General features: G+C 42.4%; 5 non-coding genes across 5 annotated transcripts; 4 read left to right on the top strand and 1 right to left on the bottom strand.

Moving 5' to 3' along the window:
• Nucleotides 1-475: 475 nt before the first annotated feature.
• trnat-ggu (transfer RNA threonine (anticodon GGU)) lies at nucleotides 476-557 on the bottom strand. Its single transcript has one exon. It is a non-coding gene; the product is annotated as a tRNA-Thr (tRNA).
• Nucleotides 558-936: 379 nt separating this feature from the next.
• On the top strand, nucleotides 937-1010 carry trnat-ggu (transfer RNA threonine (anticodon GGU)). Its single transcript has one exon. It is a non-coding gene; the product is annotated as a tRNA-Thr (tRNA).
• A 1163-nt stretch (nucleotides 1011-2173) lies between these two features.
• On the top strand, nucleotides 2174-2246 carry trnar-acg (transfer RNA arginine (anticodon ACG)). Its single transcript has one exon. It is a non-coding gene; the product is annotated as a tRNA-Arg (tRNA).
• Nucleotides 2247-4698: 2452 nt separating this feature from the next.
• On the top strand, nucleotides 4699-4771 carry trnar-ucu (transfer RNA arginine (anticodon UCU)). Its single transcript has one exon. It is a non-coding gene; the product is annotated as a tRNA-Arg (tRNA).
• Nucleotides 4772-9394: 4623 nt separating this feature from the next.
• trnar-ucg (transfer RNA arginine (anticodon UCG)) lies at nucleotides 9395-9467 on the top strand. The gene has a single exon. It is a non-coding gene; the product is annotated as a tRNA-Arg (tRNA).
• The last annotated feature ends 3255 nt before the right edge of the window (nucleotides 9468-12722 follow it).

The following is a 12722-nucleotide window of genomic DNA, read 5'->3' as shown; positions in this document are numbered from 1 at the left end:
AGGTTCAAAAAGGGACCATTGTTAATTGGAGAAATCAATGATTTCGAATGAATTCTGTATGCGTTAAAAGACAGCTATACACAGAAAACATGCAGGACACTGCTCATGAATGATGTTTCCCGAGCCGAAACACAGTGCGTTTTTTCAAGCCATTTGACAAAGCCCACCCACTGAAAACTGCAGCAGATCGTGTAAAGACGTTCAACTTTGTAACTACTGCAGGCACGGGAAGCAGAATAAATTCCTCTTTTCAAACTGTCAAAGGTTTGCTTTCCGAACGCTGCAGGACATCGCACAATCTCTTTTGAACAGGGACAAACGATTTCTTATGGGGCGCAGTAAGTACTGTTACTGTCACTGCTCGATACCGACGTTGGCCCACTATACCATGTTCAGCCACCGCTAGAAAATGTACAGCTCTAGCACCAGAGCAAACAACAGGAGGGCCAACGGCAAACGTGTAAGACATGGAGAGCGATGAGAATGGGACTCGAACCCATGTCTGCAGAGCACAATGGATTACCAGTCCATCGCCTTAACCACTCAGCCACCTTGTCAATGAAACTGGGCTGTCCGGACATGGGATGGCGCGCTCCAGATGATCTTTTTCTTTTTTTTCCCTCGTACTCGAGGGTCATTTTCCTGTTCCACATGCAATTTCAACATTTTCCTTAGGAGATGTCAAGCCAGCAAGCCACTGCTGTGGTTCAGTGGCCAGTGTGGAGTTCAGTGGCCCTGTTGTACACAGAAAGCAAATTGAGCTCCTTGGACATCAAAAGTTCCAGATAAAAGCCATTTGTCACCCTTTCTCTTGGTGTTGATATTGCTATTGTATGTAAAGGTGGCAACTTGCTCAGCGAGCAGGCGGAGCACACACCGAATGCAGATGTGTCTGAGTGGTGTGTCCAAGTGGCTGCAAAAGGATAATGCTCCTGGGGCGCCGGGGCTTAGTTGGTTAAAGCGCCTGCCTGGTAAATAAGAGATCCTGGGTTCAAATCCCAGCGGTGCCTTCTTTGTTCTGTTTTCTCAAACAGAACTGGTCCTTACAGACAACCGCCTACGGCTAGACTTGCAAGTATTCATTTCCTGTCTTTAACGCGACTTGTTTTTCTTAAAATGGATGCAACTTGCAAAACATGAAATACAAACCTTGCTAATCAGCGCTGGCGGCTGGCAAAAAAAAAAAGAAGTCAGCAATGTTTTTTTTCTTTAACCTTAACCCTGCTAACGGAGACGAGTTAAACAACCGAGTCTATGCAGCTTAAACGGTCCGCATGTCGGGTTCTTAGCTGAAAGGGTGGTAAATCACGCTCACCCCAGTCCTTAATCTTTTAAAGAGGATACAAAATTGAACCTAGTCGCCACATCACATACATCCTGTTCAATGATAAAAAAGTGACATCTATCCTCGATCCAGAGTAAATCCCACGTTGAGGGCATACTTTTTTCCACTTTACCATGAGTCGGGCTCAGCTGCACAGAGGCGAGAGCAGAGCAATGAGGTCACGGGGACAGGGGAGTCACACGCTGGCGGTTTAAACACGCGGAAGATCACTGAGGGATCCACAGTATGTGGACCCTCCGTGCGCCATCAGTCCGCACTCCGGACTCTGAATCCTGCCATCCAAGTTAAGATCTCGGCGGAACCTGAGGCGCAGTTCCTTCTTAAAACATAATCTGGTGAGCATTTCTAGAATCGTACTTGTATAGATGCAGCCTTTAATGTGTTGCTAGGTTAAAATTGATGACTTCTTGAACTTCAGTAGGCAACTGCCCTCTTGATTTCGGATTTAATTTCTTTATTACAGGGGCGCTTTTATGAAGACAGAGTCATGTTCAGGTACTTTTCTTGATGGAGGAAGCATATTTCGGACTCTGTGATCTGCTCACCTGGAAAGGTCTGCTGTACTACTACAAGAGAGAAGTAGAGTCTGGAAGAAGGGACAATTTTATGATGCTTTGGAAGATAATGTTTTTTTTTTCTTTGAAATCGAAATGAATCAGAATATCAGTGCAAAAGACAGACTCTTCGTTTGGTTTGAGATATGGTTTTAAAACAGACAAAATGTAGAAAACAGGTCTTTCTCACTTTTGGTAAAGAATGGACCGGGGGTAATATTTTACTAGTTGCAGTGCTGATCTCACTGGGTTACAGTCCTGCAGTGTCACACCGGGGCCAGTGGCGCAATGGATAACGCGTCTGACTACGGATCAGGAGATTGCAGGTTCGACTCCTGCCTGGCTCGGGTCGTTTTTAAACGCATCTGGCTACTCCCTAAGTAGTCTGTGCTACTTACTGCATTGTAATCGTACCCGGTAAGAGATTTCCTTCATGTAAATGAACTGCACCTGACAGCTTTAGAAAAACACCTGGGCTCAGTACGGTGCTGAGAGCTCAGCGTTGCTGTTCTAATTAGCACGCACTGCATCGGCTATGAGCCCGAACCTTTCAATTATTCCGATCAGTAAGTCAACACGTAGTCCACGTGAACGGTAGAAATATTCTCTTGTCTGTCTCTTGTTTGTATAGAACTGAATGTCCCTGACAATGTTCTGTTAGTTTTAATTGAAGAACGGCATTTGTGTTCAAATATACCAGACAAGTTTATGTAACTGCTCATGCGACACTCAGTTGTAATTAGTCAAGAAATAAAGTCGAACAACAGCTGCGGGTTTGATTCTGAACGTATCAGATTGCAGCACCTTTTACTTCCATTGACAAATGATAGAGATTCGAAGAGAGATCCTTCAGACCAGCAAGCAAACCCACGGCTATTTCGGTTTTCTATCTAGGCAACGTTGGTGTCTGCAATAGCATACATGAAAGCGTGATGCAATTTCTGTGGCTACATTTGTTGCACGTCATGCACAGTAAGAGTGTTTCTAACACCAAATAAAAAGTCAACAATTAGCGATCACGCCTTCTCCTCAGTTAACCCACTGAAACCCTTGCTGTTAACAGTTCTTTACTGCGTGCTTTACCAGCACCTACATATCGTGTCGGTTCTTTCAGCTTTATTCATTAGGTTTTCAAAGGTATAAGTAGAGCACCAGAGGTGCGAACGCAAAATGTGTGGTTATCTGAAGAATTGATTTCAATGGCAGCGGGTCCAAGCGATTTCGCGTTGTTATAGTACCAGGAAAGGAGAAGCGGCACTTCGCCTCTGCCGTGCAGGCACAAGGCGACGTGCGGCAGACGCCGGAGTCGGCAGGTTTCGAACCTGCGCGGGGAAGCCCCAACGCATTTCGAGCCCATCGCCTTAACCACTCGAGCACGACAAATGCGAACTCGCCGCCGCCGTATTCCTCCTATAATCAAACACGGACTGCGAGGTGGCTGCGGAAACCTTTTTAAAGTTGCTCTCCGTTAAAAAAAAATACCTTTCACAAGATTCGTGCCGGCAGACAGACACGCCTCAGAGGGTTTAAGGCTGGCTTCACGTTCAAATGATAAAGTCCCCCAGTCCGGATGTCAAAACGCAACTTTGGCAGACAGAAAAAAACATCAACAAACCAAAAATGTGGACAAGGATTTTACAAGCTGCACCACACTGCACTTTCAAAAGCATTTACATTCGTGTTAGACGCAGGAATTGCCTTTGATTTGCGCGCTTACGAACGCCATGGAAAACGAAACAAAACTAAAGCCCTCAGCTCCTGCACTTGATTATAGTCCCGTTACGTGTCGAAGCAGGAATTTACGTCATCCTACCACTGTAACACGGGGAATAGAGGGAAATGAGCACAAGCTACGAATTGTCTCAATCACTCCCTACAGTAGTAAGACGCCTGGAAGCGTGCACCCCCATCATTAATCTTTGCGCATCTGTGCAAGGCAAACTCTGGAGCAGTCTCTGAAACGGCTCAAAGGAAACACGTGATTGATTCCATGTGCATCTGGGGTTCATTTCTTATTTACATTTAATTCAAGGGAAAGGCTTGGGTCAGTTTCAGACGGCCTCCAACAGCGAGATTCAAGCGCCCCACCTTCAGCCCAATCTGCGCCGCCAGAACGCCAACGGCTCCTCTGGTCTCTGGGGTGCGGTTGTGACCCCGTAACCTAAAGTGTTGGTGGCAGACAAATGGAGACTAACAGGTGATGTCCTAGGACATGACTACATTGTGACACTCGGTGGGGATGGTGACCATTGCTTGGAAAAGAGTGCGAGGCCCCTTTAGAAAAACATTTTGTTAACAGGCATTCTGCCTTAGTCCAAACACCTATAGCTTGCAAAGCACATGCTATTAGACAGGCACCTCTGCAAGACCTTAAGAGTCTCTTAAACTAGTGATAGTAAGGTGTTCCCAATGGGCGATGTTTGGCTTTCAAATCATCTCTCTGTGGAAGCGCCGAGATGCAGCTGTTTAAGGCTTAGAAGCAGCTGACTGTTTCACTACCTAGCGGATTACTGTCAGTCAGGGAGCTCAGAGGTGAAAAGCCTGTCTGAGAAACAATTCGCCGTCAATCAGTTCAATATGTTCCGTACCAGCTCGGCGCACCTGAGATCATCTTGGTAGCCGTGTAGCTCAGATGAGTGAGAGCGTGTGTGTGTGCACCACCGTGATTGGATGCCGGTCCTTCTCAGGTCACAGTAAACCTTCTGCTGCCTAACTTTCCTAATTTTGGGGATCCCTTTGAAAAAGCAAAGGAAAAAAAAAAACTGGCTCTTCATCAGCGTGATCGACCCAACCCAGTGTGTCCCAGTGGCCTAATGGATAAGGCACTGGCCTTCTAAGCCAGGGATTGTGGGTTCGAGTCCCATCTGGGGTGCTCCTGTCCCATTTTGAGCGTACAAATGTCCTTGTGATTTGCAAAGCTGCAACCCCACCTTACTCAGTGAGCGTCTCTGCTTTTTTCTCACATACAGTTGGGAGAAAAACTTTTGTAAACAGCCCTTCGGAATGATGTGGATTTCTGCATGAATGGCTCCTAACATGTGATCTTATCTTTATCTAAGTCATAATAATCAATAAAGAGAGTCTGATTTAACAAACAACACACGCCCAACATTTGACATTGCTGTTTTAACAAAACAGCCTCCGCCATGCTTCCCAGGTGGGATGAGGTTTTGGAGTTGGTATGCAGTGTTTTGTTATCTCCAAACATAACGCTGTGCACATTTACCAACAAGTTCAACTTTTGTCACGTCTGTCCACAGAACATTGTTCCAGGAGTTGCTGTGGAACATCCATGTGGTCTTTAGCAAACTTGAGAGGGGCAGTGGTGGTTTTTTTTGGGGGGAGAGCAGTGGTTTCCTCCATGGTGACCTCGCATGATCACCACTCCTGTTCAGATTTTTCTTATGGTGGACTCATGAACACAGACGTAAGACAAAGTCAACCACCTGTTCGCTAGATCCCATCCCCACTCAGCTAGTCAAAGATTCCCTCGAAGGACTGGCAGGACCTATAATTAGTATGATGAATGCATCGCTTGCGTCAGGCGTTGTACCTGATCAATTTAAGGTAGCGGTTGTTAGACCGCTCCTTAAGAAGTCAAATTTGGATCCACAAGTTCTTAACAACTACAGGCCTGTCTCAAAGGTCCCATTTCAATCTAAAAGTCTTGGGAGAATAGTTGTTGCCCAACGTCAATCGTATCTGGATTCAAATAATATACTTGAGAAATTTCAGTCTGGTTTCTGAAACTGCATTAACAAGAGTCGTAAATGATATTCTCTTAGCTACTGATGCGGGGAATGCAACAGTGCTTGTGCTTTTAGATCTTAGAGCTGCCTTTGACACGGTTGACCTCTCTGTTTTGTTACACAGGCTTGAGTTTGAGGTTGGCTTATCTGGAACCGTCCTTCAGTGGTTTACTTCACATTTTACTCATCGTTTTCATTATGTTCAAATATCTAATAATTGTACTGCTTCATCAATGTCACCAGTTCAATTTGGGGTACCAGAAGATCAGTGCTGGGACCAATATTGCTCTCTCTCTCTACATGCTGCTGATAGGTAGGATAATATGAAAAAATAATATGAACTTTCATTCATATGCTGATGACACTCAAATAAACATTTTGTTTACACCAAACGACAACTCTTCTATTATCAGTTTAGTTAAATGCATTAAGGAAGGAAATACTTGGATGTGTGAAAACTTTTTGTTACTCAACTCTGAGAAAACTGAGGATCTGTTGATCGGAGGCAACAATACTGATAGGACTACTATAACTTCAGCACTTAACTCAGAGGATTTAAACATTTGCCTCAAAGAGACAGCACGTTACCTAGGCGGCATATTAGACACAAGGCTCTTAACAACTTGCATTGTTAAGTGCCTTGGGACAACCTTGTTGTGAAAGGCGCTATATAGAAATACATTGATTTGAATTGAATTGACAATGTAAAATGTTGTGTGTGTTGTTTGTTAAACAAGACTGTCTTTATTTATCAAAAAATAAAAGGAATTTGCTAGGAATGCAAACGTTAGGTTGCGCTTCTTCATGCTGCATCGTCGGCATGAGTGGAGCTTTTTAAACGTCTGTACTTACTGTGCCCCATAAGAAATCGTTTGTCCCCGTTCAAAAGAGATTGTGCGATGTCCTGCAGTGTTCGCAAAGTAAACCTTTGACAGTTTGAAAAGAGGAATTTATTCTGCTTCCTGTGCGTGCAGTAGTTACAAAGTTGAACGTCTTTACACGATTTGCTGCAGTTTTCAGTGGGCGGGCTTTGTCAGATGGCTTGGAAAAACGCACTGTGTTTCGGCTCGGGAAACATCATGAGAAGTGTCCTGCATGTTTTCTGTGTATAGCTGTCTTTTAACGCATACAGAATTCATTCGAAATCATTGATTTCTCCAATTAACAAGGGTCCCTTAAAAGATGAGTCAAAGTAACGTCTAATCGGATTAGTTTCCTTAGAGCTGGTTCAGAGTTTGCTCAAGAGTTTACCTTTCACAGATGCGCAAAGAAGAATGTTGGGGGTGCATGCTTCAAGGTGCCTTACAGCTGTAGGGAGTGATTCGAGATTCGAGACGATTCGTGCCGTGTGCTCGTTCCCATATACCGTACGCCCCGGGGTGCAGTGCTAGGATGACGTAAAATACCGCTCGGGCACGTAACGGCGTTATATGCAAGTGCGGGACGTGAGGGTTTTCGTTTGTTCATTTTGTTTTGTTTTGCTCTGCTTTGCTTTGTTTCTTGGTCAAGAGGCGTAAGGTAAGTCGTAATCCAGGGAGAACACTGGTGGCAAACAGTCCGAGGTGAGAGGCGAGGTCCAAAGTCGAAAAGGCAGAAGGGGAGTCCAATATCCAGAATAAACGAGGTAATGGAAAAAACGCCAGGTAGAGCTCTCAAGGAGTAGACTCAATACCAGCGGGAAGCAGATAAAGATGGTAAAAATAGCACTGCGTACCGCACGGTGGAGTGTGTGCAGGTGGGTAAACTCGTGCGGCGGCGTTTGTTAATAATCACCCGCTGCTGGTGCTGTTTAGATTGCTTAAGAGTTGGTCTTAACTGCCTGGCGGTCATGACAAGCTCCTCTTTAAGCTGTGGTTTAGTTTTGCATTCATGTGTTTCTAGAGCAGTTATTTATGGGGGTGGGTGGGTCTTTCACAGAGGCTCAGGACAAATCCCCTGCATGAAAGTCTACTGTGTGCGTTCAAACAGTCACAGGTTAAGAGCCAGGCAGGAGGACAATGGACAGAAGAAGCAACGAACTAAAAATAAAAGAACGAATATGAAAAAGCCACCATCTTTTTCTTTTTGACATTTTCCGACTTTCATGCAAGCCAGGACAAAGTTGCTCGTAGCTACTTGTGGATTCAAATACTCTATCGAGTGCTTTGATGAGTTTTTGCAATTTGATTGTCGTCCTGTCAGCCTGTTTCTGTTTTTTTTTTCAATCTAGTGATGGAAAGTAAGAGGGAAATGATGGAGCAATCAATAACCGCTCCGGAAAAATGGCAGAAAGAAATGGCCCGTCACTAAGGACATTTGTGAAGCAGAGGAGTGACATCACCACAAAGGCGACTTATTCTGCTGATCGTTTTAGTGAATAATGATTGAGGCGTGTTAAGAGAAAGGTAGCTGCGTCAGCATGCTTAGGCTGCAAAGGATAAAGCAAAGGTTTACTCCATGCTGAAAAGAGAAGAAAAGAAGCACAACGTTTCGGCTGTGGAGCCTTCTGCGCCATCTTCTTTAGCAATGGTGATGATGTTTACATTGGAAAAACTGAGACACGCATACTGGAGGGGCTTGAACCACCAACTTTTCAGCACCACAGAGTCTGACAGTCTTTTGTGCGCCCTACATTTGCAGGTTTATGGTCAAAGAAAACAATCACTTGCACTTCTTGCAGCCGGCAATCTTTTTCCACTGACAACCAAGAAATGGATTTCATCTTTCACAAGCTGTATGGATTTCTTCAAAAACAAGTTATTCCAGAAAGGAAATGAATTCTTGCATTAAACTGAACCAAGCTGTACATGTTTGTCTGAAATGAGATATGCGGCACAACAAGACACGGAGAGAGGCACCGCTGGTATTCAGACCCAGGATCGCCTGCTTACTAGGCAGGCACTTTAAGCCACTAGGGAACAGCGCCAGCAGAGCACCGTGCTTTTACAGACACTTGGACACATCTGCGTTCGGTGTGCACTTAATCTGCTCTCTGAGCCCGTTGCCTCCGTCCCATTTAATAGCAGAACTGACGCCAAGAGAAATGATGAGAAATGGCATTTATCGGGCACTTCTCATGTCCAAGGAGCTCAATGCCCTTGACACCTCCCCAAGGCGACAGAGCTGTGCATTCTTTGGCGACAACATTTTTTCTTTTGTTTTATTTCTATACTTATTGATAGAATAAAAACGATATGTCATGTACTGTAAGGGAAATGTCTCTTTTCATGGGGAAAGCTAGCACCAGCAAATGTTGTGTTTAGAAGAAGTGATTTAACATGACACGTGACCTAATTTACTTCTACAGGAGAGAAGTACTGTAGAGTCTGCAAGATGTTCAGCTGGGTAGCTACGTCAGCATGCCTCGGCTGCAAAGGAACAAGTAATAGGTTTATTGCATGCTGAAAAGAGAAGAACGGAAACACAGCGTTTCGGCCGTGAGGTCTTCTCACACCTGAAGAAGCCTCACACCTGTAAAAGGCTCCATGGTTTTCTTTCTTCTCTTTTCAACATGGAATACACCTATTGTCTGCAAGATGTGACAATTTCACGGTGTTTTGGAAGAAAACCTTTTTTCTTTGAATTCAAAATCAATCAGAATTTCAGCACGACACACCAACACTTTTTCTGTTTTAAGGAGATGATATTTTAAACCTGATAAAAATAGTAGGAAACACAAGTTTCTTGCTGTGAAAATTTAGATGGGGAAGTGTACTACTGGTAGCAGTGTAGAGCTCTCTGTGGTGGAATGCAAACACATGTTCTATGGGCCAGTGGCGTAATGGATTACGCGTCTGACTTCGGATCAGAAGATTGTAGGTTCGAGTCCTGCCTGGTTCGTGAGGCTTTTAAACCTCTCAGGTTCCTCGGTAACAGGTTGCCGTCATGTATATGAACTATAGAAAAGCATCTGCCACAACCCGTAAATTAGCACGCAAGTGCGGGCTAGTTAACACAGAACTGTATGGAGATCATCTCCAGCTCCGAGCTCAATTGCAATGAAAAAACATGCAGAACAGAACTGGAGAGCAGCTGAATTTGTGCTCAGTAGGGTGGGGAGGACTCAGCATTGCTATTGTTCTAATTGGCATGAACTGCAGGGGATCTGAATCAGAACACGTCACTTAGTTCGATCATTGCGTCAATATGTAGGCCACGTTAATATAGAATTATTACTTTGTCTGTCTCGTCTTTGTATATAGGTGAATGTCCCTGACAATTTCATGTTAGTTTTTAAGAACGACATTGGTGCTAATATATACATATATAGCATATAAGGAACACGTAAAAGTTTAGTCCATGTTGAAAAGATAAGAAAACCGCCACAACGTTTCATCTCGGAATAAATCTTTACTTGTTGTTTTGCAGCCTACCCATTCTGACCTAACTCCTCCCTTGAAATTCCCTAACAGATAAGGGTACGTAACGGCTCATGCGATGCTCAGTTGCAATTTGTCCCAAAACAAACAAGAACAGCAGCTGAGGGTTTGAGTTTGAACATGCACTGTATTAAAGCAGCTTTTATTCCCATTGATAAATGCTAGATATTCCTACAGAGATTCTCCAGGTAGTAAGCGATTCCTGTTTCTGTTTCTATTTCTGTTTCATATATATATATACAGTATATATACAGTATTGTACTATTATTATATAATTGTTACACTGTGGCTGTGTTGTGTGTGTTAAGCTGCTGTTGCACTGCAATTTCCCTCACGGGATCAATAAAGTATCTATCTATAAGAAGACATTACCAACAACGACCACAAGATGGAGATATTGTCTAGACATTACCAACAACGACCACAAGATGGAGATATTGTCCAAAGAGGCAAGAAGGGCAAAGCCGCGATAAGGTAAAATCATTTTTTGTAAGAGATTGCTGTCAGAATGCACATCTGTATCCCAAACAGAATCTCTAGTAAAATATGATCATTTGTGAAACAGGCAATTGAGTGTCTGCTACAATATGATTGCTACAGATGCAGCCATTCAAAATGCGCGGGCGTACGCTGTACGCAGTCTACCACAAGTTACCGGTAAATACCGCGAGTTACCGGTAAATACCGCTAGCAAAATAATAGTATCCGGAATTTCCGCAAGGTGGAGCTAATAAAGCTCAACTTCTCATGTTTGAGCTGTAGCCATCAAAGTCTTTAATGAAGATATTACTAATAGTATTAATAATAAATGAACTTGGACAAGCTGTAAACTCAAAGTATTGCCCTGGTCCACATTATTTTTTTCATTGCCCGTCTTTGTAAAAGTAACACCACAGCATTTCGCAATCACGCATTTTTTTCCAATCATGCAAAGTACAGTAATTTTTGAGAATCGATTCACCATGCCTTTCACATGCTCATAAAAGAGGTTGATTTAGGAACATAAACATATTACCGTATGCAAACTTTACTGTATACAGTTTGTATATGTATATGTATATGTATATTTAATGTCTTAACTGTGCCCGTTTAAGTATTGAATATTTATATGGAATTTTACCACTGAAGGGAAATCTTAGTGCCTGAGCATAAAAAGAATAGGAGCATACTGGAACACGTGTGAAGGCCATAAACGATATTAATTTTGGAACATAAACATACAGTATATGGCTGGTCTCGGTACTTTAAAGAAAACATACACGAAACATGGTTTCATTATGACCAGAATCGGTCTTGAGATATTTTTAACTTGATTTACAGTATTTGAGAGGTATGTCTTGACACCGATACTACGTAAATACTCCTCACGTATATGTTTCTAGGTTTATATTATGCATTTCATACGGTCAAATTGCTTTTGAGCAACTGATAAGAAGCGCGAAACGGTATGCCCAGGGCGTTTTAGTTTTCGTTTTGTTTTAATGCAGTGCAGTGGATTGATTAGAGATATCAAGTACATACAAGTCATTTTTTAAATGTTGTAGTTCGTCTTGTAAAAATGTTACGAGTACATCATCTGTCAACAATTACACAGGTTCTGTTTCCATATTGCGGTTTTTGGTTACGTAATATTATTTTCTAATTTCACGTTGTGAATATATGATTTGGGCAAACAGAGCCGCAAAGAAGTACATTATGGGTTGTTGTTGTTTTTTTGCAGTTTTATCTAAAATAAGCGATGCTTAAACCTTTGTCTGATTCTTGTGAAACTATCCACACGACAGTTACCTAGGAGTTGACTTCAGTGATGTCACTGATGGGATGTTTCTAAAAATCCATCCTCTGTAAAACATCTTCTCTAGTTGTTCTGCATATGTATTCGCTAATGAAGCTGTGTTTTTCTGAGCCTGGTTCTCTACATTTCTGTATGAACCAGCTTAGAGGGCTAAAGACAGCTTGTGTTTAAATTGAGTGTAAGGTAATTTATGCTTCTAAAGTCATGGTCAGCATTTATTATTGTACTGTGCTGTAAACTTCTTCTGTGCCTAATTACATTATTTTATAGTCGATAATGTTTCTGTAGTGCTTTTTCAGCCCTCAGCATGTGTCTGCGCTGGTGGTGCTGTGGGTTAGGTTCCTGACTCCTATGTCACATGGTCTGTGGTTGAATCTCATGGAACTATGACTTTAATTTTTAACAAACATTTCTTTGAAAAAATGAAACATTTCCCTTGGTCAGAGATTAAATAAAACCTCACTCGCATCAAAACAAATTTATATTTCTAAATATCACAACATGATCGAATTTACGTCTTTTTAATAACAATGAATAGTCACCTATGCGTTACAAAATAAACATTTATATTGATTTGAATTGCGTTTTGATTTAAATCGTAAACGCGTGTTTAAATATATGTGTTTAAAGGCGATATACTGTATAAAAGCGCTGATTCTTATGGAATGTGTTCGGCCGGGGATTCAAAAAAAATATTTTTTTTAATCGCGTATCTAAGGAAAATTGCAGTATAACTTTGTTCATGCACAAACAGTGGCATGTTACATTATAATTTGGGTGTCTCCTCTTGCCAGAAAGCTCTAAATTGCATTTTGAGTGCGGTTTTTGACTTTTTCTAAATTGCAACCCATAAATAAAGCTGATACAGTTTAGACTTACTGTATTCTAAACTGTATTACAACATCACATTGGACAATGCAA

The sequence above is a fragment of the Lepisosteus oculatus genome, unplaced genomic scaffold (genome assembly GCF_040954835.1).
Source record: "Lepisosteus oculatus isolate fLepOcu1 unplaced genomic scaffold, fLepOcu1.hap2 HAP2_SCAFFOLD_40, whole genome shotgun sequence".
In the NCBI taxonomy this organism is placed as follows: domain Eukaryota; kingdom Metazoa; phylum Chordata; class Actinopteri; order Semionotiformes; family Lepisosteidae; genus Lepisosteus; species Lepisosteus oculatus.
This window is presented reverse-complemented; position numbering and strand designations above follow the sequence as displayed.